We start from the raw sequence: 7,241 nt of genomic DNA, 5'->3' as shown, positions 1-7,241 counted from the left end.
TGGTCTTAGTTTTTTGAATGTTGAGTTTTAAGCCAGCTTTTTCACTCTCCTCTTTCACTTTCATCAAGAGGCTTTTTAGTTCTTCTTCACTTTCTGCCATAAGGGTGATGTCATCTGCATATCTGAGGTTATTGATATTTCTCCCTGCAGTCTTAATTCCAGCTTGTGCATCATCCAACCCGGCATTTCACATGATGTACTCTGCATATAAGTTAAATAAGCAGGGTGACAATATACAGTCTTGATATACTCCTTTCCCAATTTGGAACCAGTCTGCTATTCCATGTCCAGTTCTAACTGTTGCTTCTTGACCTGCATACACATTTCTCAGGAGACAGGTAAGGTGGTCTGCTCTTCATATCTCTTTCAGAATTTTCTACAGTTTGTTGTGATCCACACAGTCTAAGTCTTTGGTATACTCAGTAAAACAGAAGTAGATGTTTTTCTGAAATTCTCTTGCTTTTTTGACCACCCAAAGGGTGTTGGCAATTTGATCTCTGGTTCCTTTGCGTTTTCTAAATCTAGCTTGAACATCTGGAAGTTCACAGTTCACATACCGTTGAAGCCTGGCTTAGAGAATTTTGAGCATTACTTTGCTAGTGTGTGAGATGAGTGCAATTGTGTGGTAGTTTGAACATTCTTTGGTATTGCCTTTCTTTGGGATTGGAATGAAAAGTGACCTTTTCCAGTCCTGTGACTACTGCTGAGTTTTCCATATTTGCTGGCATATTGGGTGCAGCACTTTCACAGCATCATCTTTTAGGATTTGAAATAGCTCAACTGGAATTCCATCACCTCCAACATCAGCTGCATTAAAACTCAGTGTATTCTGCAGTTTATTCTTTTTATCCTTCAGTATGCCTTGGAGTTCTGTCCATTTTAGAACTTACATGGCTACCTCATACTTTCTAAAGACTCCATATTAACTCCACAATGTGGACATGGAAGTTTATTCCATGGCCTTATTTGTAGGCATGTAGATGGTTTTAGTTACACACAGCACTGTGATATCCGTGTGCATGCGTGGTCAATCGTTCCAGTCGTGTCCGATTGTGACCCTATGGTGTCCGATTGTGACCCTATGGACTGTAGCCCGCCAGGCTCCTCTATACATGGGATTCTCCAGGCAAGAATACTGGAGCGACTTGCCACGCCCTCCTCTGGGGGATCTTCCCCAACCAGGGATCAAACCTGCATCTCTTGCGTCTTCTGCCTCACCAGGGGATTCTTTACCACTCAGTCACCAGGGAAGCCTGCTGTGATGCCTGCAGGTAACCTTCAACCCTACACCTGACCCTGAGAAGCATTGTTTGATGTCTTATCTGCTCTCAAAACATCCAGTACATTCAGACCTTTTCCACAGAAAGTATCTCTGTCTCAGAACCAATAAGATAAAAGCTTATAGATTACTATTAGTAAAACTGGAAAGTGAAACTTTTTTCTTAGATCCGTTTCTCTCACTCTGGCCATTAGATTTCTATAGAGATCCACCCAGATTATCATCTTATTTTTGGTGTCTTTTGACCATGATTAGCCATGTGTTGTGTGGTTTTCTTCTTTAAATCATTTATTGTAGAATTAGACAGGCCTGGGTTCAAATTGACTTCTCTGAGGTTCAGTTTTCTTATCTGAAAAATGGACATCATATAAGTATGATTCACCCTTGTGGAAAATAGAAGATGGAATTTATATAAAGTGCTAAGTGATCAAACCATAGTAAGTATGTGGTTGCTGGCTGTTACAGAGTAAATGATAAGCTCTGCAGTGTAAATCTATTTCAGTGTTTTTAATATAGAGGGGATTTTTAAAACGTGTTTGTTTGGCCTTATCGGGTCTTAGCCGTGTCATGTAGGATCTTTTGTTGCATCCCCCTGGTTGTGGTACACGGGCTGGTCGCAGCACGTGGACTGAGTTGCTCCCCAGCATGTGGGATCTTCCTTCCCCAACCAGGGATCAAACCCACGTCCGCTAAATTGCAAAGTAGATTCTTAAGCATTGGACCACCAGGGAAGTCCCTTGAGTGACTTTTTAACAAGAGCCATGACTCAATGTATTAGCGTCTTTGATGCTAGTAGTCTATCTTGTGGATGTGATTGCTATGTACTTACTCTCATACAACTGCACGTGCCCATTTTAGGCTTATGTTAATTGCCCATATGTTTGGTCTAAGTTTAGTGAGCTATTAGATAATCTCAAAGTTGTAGAGGACCTTAAAAGATGATCTGTTCTAACTCCCGGGTGTACAGACCTGGTCTAACAATTTATTTCCCAGGGCAGCTAATTCAACCAGATAAGTGGTGAAAATATTCCCTAATTCTCAAAGTGGTATTACCTAATTGTCTTCTATCATCAAAGTCATTCAGGTGATTAATTTTCAATCATTCCCTACATAAATGGGAAGGAACTGAATCTTCATCAATTCAATGTATTCAATTTATTGAGCGCTTTCCGAGGACCACTGTCCATTCTGGGTGCTGATGATAGAGATGAACAGTACCCCGTGTGACTTTACAGTCTAGCAGGAGAGGCAGCGCTAAAGTGTTTATGAGTTGGAGTCTAGATTTACAAGAAGGTAACGTTTTGCTGATAGTAATTAGGCACTGTTTCTATTAGGCTGATACTGACCTTGTGCTCCATGACATACTAAGCCAAGAGACAGATTTGGCACCATTCAGGGGTGTCTTAGTTTTGGCATTGCATAGTTTAAGCAAGGCAATGGCACCCCACTCCAGTACTCTTGCCTGGAAAATCCTATGGACGGAGGAGCCTGGTAGGCTGCAGTCCATGGGGTCGCTAAGAGTCGGACATGACTGAGGAAATTCACTTTCACTTTTCACTTTCATGCATTGGAGAAGGAAATGGCAGCCCACTCCAGTGTTCTTGCCTGGAGAATCCCAGGGACGGGGGAGCCTGGTGGGCTGCTGTCTATGGGGTCGCACAGAGTTGGACACAACTGAAGTGACTTAGCAGTTTAAGCACTGCATAGTTTAGGCACTGCATAAGTATGCCATAAATTAACAAAAAGACAGTGGTCTGTCATATAGAACAAGTGAATGAGGCTTTCAAACACAAGCAATTTTTTTTCCCAAAAATCTTGAGCAGGAAAACATACTTTACAAATCTAGCATTTTCTTTTTTTTTTCAGTTAAATGACACACATACATACACAACCAAAAGGGAAAATTGTTTTCTAGGTTGCAGCAGGCCCTGGAGATTTAAATACTGAAACCTTCTATTTGTACCAATAATTCATATACAGCTAGATGGGGTGAAAAAGGTTAATGATGGAATTTTTTTTTAAGTATGTTTCATTGACTATAAATGGCAGATCTGACAGTTAAAATGAAAATTGTTCCAGAAGAAACTTTAGTCAGACTAATTATTTGAGACGTTATAAGGATATATAATTATGTTCTTCACCTTTAAAAAAAAGTTTTATTACAAATGTGCTTTTAAAGAACAAGTAGAGAAATAAAAGCTGTAATTGTTCTTAATTATAGCTAACTGTAATTGCACTCGATTGCAATACACTGAATATCACCAGTGGCTAAAGAAATTCTGGCATACAGACAGTGCACCCACATTCAAGAGATGAGGTACAGATTCTGAATATTCTGTTATCTGTAATTTAGCTCTTTTACTGCTGATTTCGTTTCTGTTGGTTTTATTTTATTTTATTTTTTAGCAATTGTAGAGATATGATTGTCATCTGTGAATGTGTTGAAGGTTGGAGATTTCATCTGGGGTTGGTTCAAAACCTCCATCGCCACAGAAAAGACATTATGGCGATTGTTGAAGGAGAGAACTGGATGTGACCCACTGATTGAATACACAGATTTGAATTTCTAGAGGTAGTGATGAATACCAAATGTAATTTACCCAGCAGGACCCAAGTGGCCTGGAAGATGAGAGAGAACACATCTAACACACCTAGAACACCCTAACTTCCTCTTTGCTCTCAAGTCATTCAGACGGGTAAATTAAAGAAGCAGGAACACATCCATGAAGGGGAGAATTTTCTCTCACTCCTCCCTTTGTGTTCAGAACTTAGATGGAATTCTGTGTCTGACCAGACCTCCCTGCCTGCCTTTATAGTCAGAAGGGCCGGACAGGAGCCCCTGAGTTGACTGTTTGGTCACAGACTCCTGAACCTCTTAGCAGTGCAGTGCACGCGTGCTTAGTCGTGTCCGATGCTTTGCAACTCCATGGACTGTAGCCCGAGCTCTTCTGTCCATGGTGTTTCCCAGGCAAGAGTACTGGAGTGGGTTGCCATTTCCTCCTCCAGGGGACCTTCCAGACCCAGGGACTGAACTCATGTCTTTCGCATTGGCAGGTGGATTCTTTACTACTGAGCCACCTGGGAAGCCCTGAACTTCTTAGAGCCTTACTTCACTTGTCTGCAAAATGAGGCATACTGATAGGGAATCCACTTCCTCATCCAGGAGTATACCAGGGCAGACTGAAAATCAAAATGAACCCACCCTTGGACACTAGGGGAGAAAAGAAGTAGGTTCTTTAGCTTCCAGAGAAAGGGGCATTTTATTATGCATTTATTATGTCCACTGCTCTAAAAAGTAAAAAAATAGAAAACCAACAAAGAAACAAGATTCCCCTGAATCACGTCGGAACAGCCCTTATTACTTTTCAGTGTCCATGGATGGCTACTATAAGCTTTCACCATAGCTGGATAAGCTTTGACAGAATTTCTGGAGTCTTTTTTTCATTAAAAAATTACTTATTCTAATTTAATTAAAATTTTAAAATTTATTAATTAAAAAAAAAACATTTAATGCCTTGGCCTGAGCCCCATTCCTGACAACCAGTTGTCACCAGGTCTGCACGGAGAGAAGCCGTCTGAGGTCCTGTCCTTTTGGCCAGTCTGCGCCCTGAACAGAAGCGTATCTGTTCCTCACTCGGGATGTTGGGTGAAAACAAACAAGGACAAGAGGCCTGAGCTCCAGCTTGTGCTCCTTGAAGCCTGACAGCCCCCAGGGCCTGGCAGAGCCTGCAGGGCCAGTCTGTAAAGAGGGGAGGAAGGAACTGGACTCCTAGCCAGTCTCCAGCCAGGGATTCAAGAGCTGGTGTAACCATCTCTCCATCTTTCTGATGAAGTAGCTGCATCCCCCGTGGAGTTTGACTGTGGCTGTCAGAAGCCTCCTCCTCCTTCTCCTTTGTCTCCCCCCACCATCCTCCCTGTGTCTTTGGTCCCCTGCTGCCCTCCCCCAGGTCAGAGCCCATTCCAGGAATGCCCACAATGTCCGGCAAGCTCTCACATCCACCTCAGACTGGCCAGTGGCTTTTGTGTTTCATTTTATTATTTTTGGCCACAGCATGTGGGGTCTTAGTTCCCCGACCAGGGATTGAACCCACACCCCTGTACTGGAAGCATGGCGTCTTAACCACTGGACTGCCAGAGAAGTCCCTGGCTTTTATATTTTATATTCTTGGGAAGGGCGGCATCTATAAGACAAAATATCCTTCCTCTTGCTAAAGTCTTTTCATCAGGCAGGACTTTGGCGCAGTTACACTGATGAAGTCACTCTGGATTTGTTTTCCAAAAACCTCCACAGGAGGGGCTCGTCATGTGCTGGCATGGATAAAATCCCACCCTGCTCCTGACACGTGGGCATCCCTGTGTGCGGGCCTTGGTCTCAGTGGATAACTCCCCTACTGGGTGGTCAGCCTTGTGAGGGAGGGGTTCACGTATATTCATTTCCCGCTCCATCCTCAGCACATAGAAACCAGCACACAGTAGGAGCTGTAGAAATATTTGTTGAACAAATTAATAAGTAAATGCTAATGACAAATGCTAATGAACTCAATACCCATACACGTCAGTTGATGGATTAGGCCATTAGTCAAACATTACAATGCAGGCTGGTGTTTGCAAATCCCTCTTTGATCCAGAAATTATCAGGAGTGGGGATGATTTTCTCTCATTAAGAGGACTTATTGGTGATATTATGTCTCTGGGAGCTGGGAGAGAAAAATTAGGCTTTTATTTTTGCACAATGGGCCTCATTTTAAACTGACTTATCAAAGAAAAAATTATTTTCAATTAATAACATGGGGGGGCATATTTTCCCTTATGAAGCTCACTTATGAACTGCAGTACAGCTTCCAGCTCAATGATTAAAAAAAAGTAAATGCAGAGGTCTTATAGTAACCTAGTAACTACCTAGAGGGTGTAGTAAGCTAACACCCTTCCCCACAGCAGGAGCCGAGTGTTTAAAGGATGGTTGGTTCAGGGACTTACTGGATCATATCATGTAACCATGCTGGATTTACAGAGCAGAAAGAGAATAAATGATTAAGAGATAAACCCATGAGTGCGGAGATGTCATTCTCCTTCTTCTGATTCCACCAGCAAAGTCCAGGACCGCCATCTCTCTCTCAAGTGCATTCCTGGGCTAAGTGTCGAGATGACATTTTTGAAAGAAAAGACAACAAAAGCCCTTAACACCATCTCCCACTGACTGAAGGGACAGCAGCAGTGTTGTTTGAATAGTGGCCCAACTCACAGATGACAGTCCGGGTGCCACGGTACCTGAGGCAGATTTGACTAGAAGAAACCTGGGGTGATTTTGTTCTTAAGGCCCGTGAGCACAAGAGCAGAGCCAGAGGCACACATTTGTGGCTGTTTTATAGGAAGAGTGCTAAAATAATCTGAAGAAATCTGGAGCCCAAGCAAATCTTAGCAAGGACTCTGAGTCGGACTGGCCTATTCAGAAGGAAAGAGCTTCCATGGTGGCTCAACAGTAGAGAACCTGCCTGCTAATGCAGGAGACTTGGGTTCGATCCCTGGAAGATCCCCTGGAGAAGGAAATGGCAACCCGCTCCAGTATTCTTGCCTGGGAAATCCCATGGACAGAGGAGCCTGGCGGGCTACAGTCCGTGGAGTCACCAAGAGTCGGACACGACTGATGAACTGAACAAGTAACAAGTCAGAAGGAGGCTGGATACATCAGTGATGAGACTAAATTAATCTTCATGCAGCCAGTCTTCTGGCAACCCACATCGCATGTCTGCCCACTCCCACATGCTAGTTCCCAGGACCCCCCTGTATGACTCTGTTTCCTGAGGATTTGGTGGGCAGAAGTCCCATCTCGCCTTGGTGGCTGCCCTCAGCCTGAGTTAAATACCTAAGTGATGTAAAGAGAGACTCCACCTGGTGGACTATACACTCAGGCATGGTGGGTTTAACCCCTGCGAGCACAGACGAGGCAGAAGGAGCGTGAAGT

This window comes from Bison bison, unplaced genomic scaffold, assembly GCF_000754665.1.
Source record: "Bison bison bison isolate TAMUID 2011002044 unplaced genomic scaffold, Bison_UMD1.0 scf7180017864337, whole genome shotgun sequence".
Taxonomy (NCBI): Eukaryota; Metazoa; Chordata; class Mammalia; order Artiodactyla; family Bovidae; genus Bison; species Bison bison.
Note: the sequence above shows the minus strand (reverse complement) of the source record.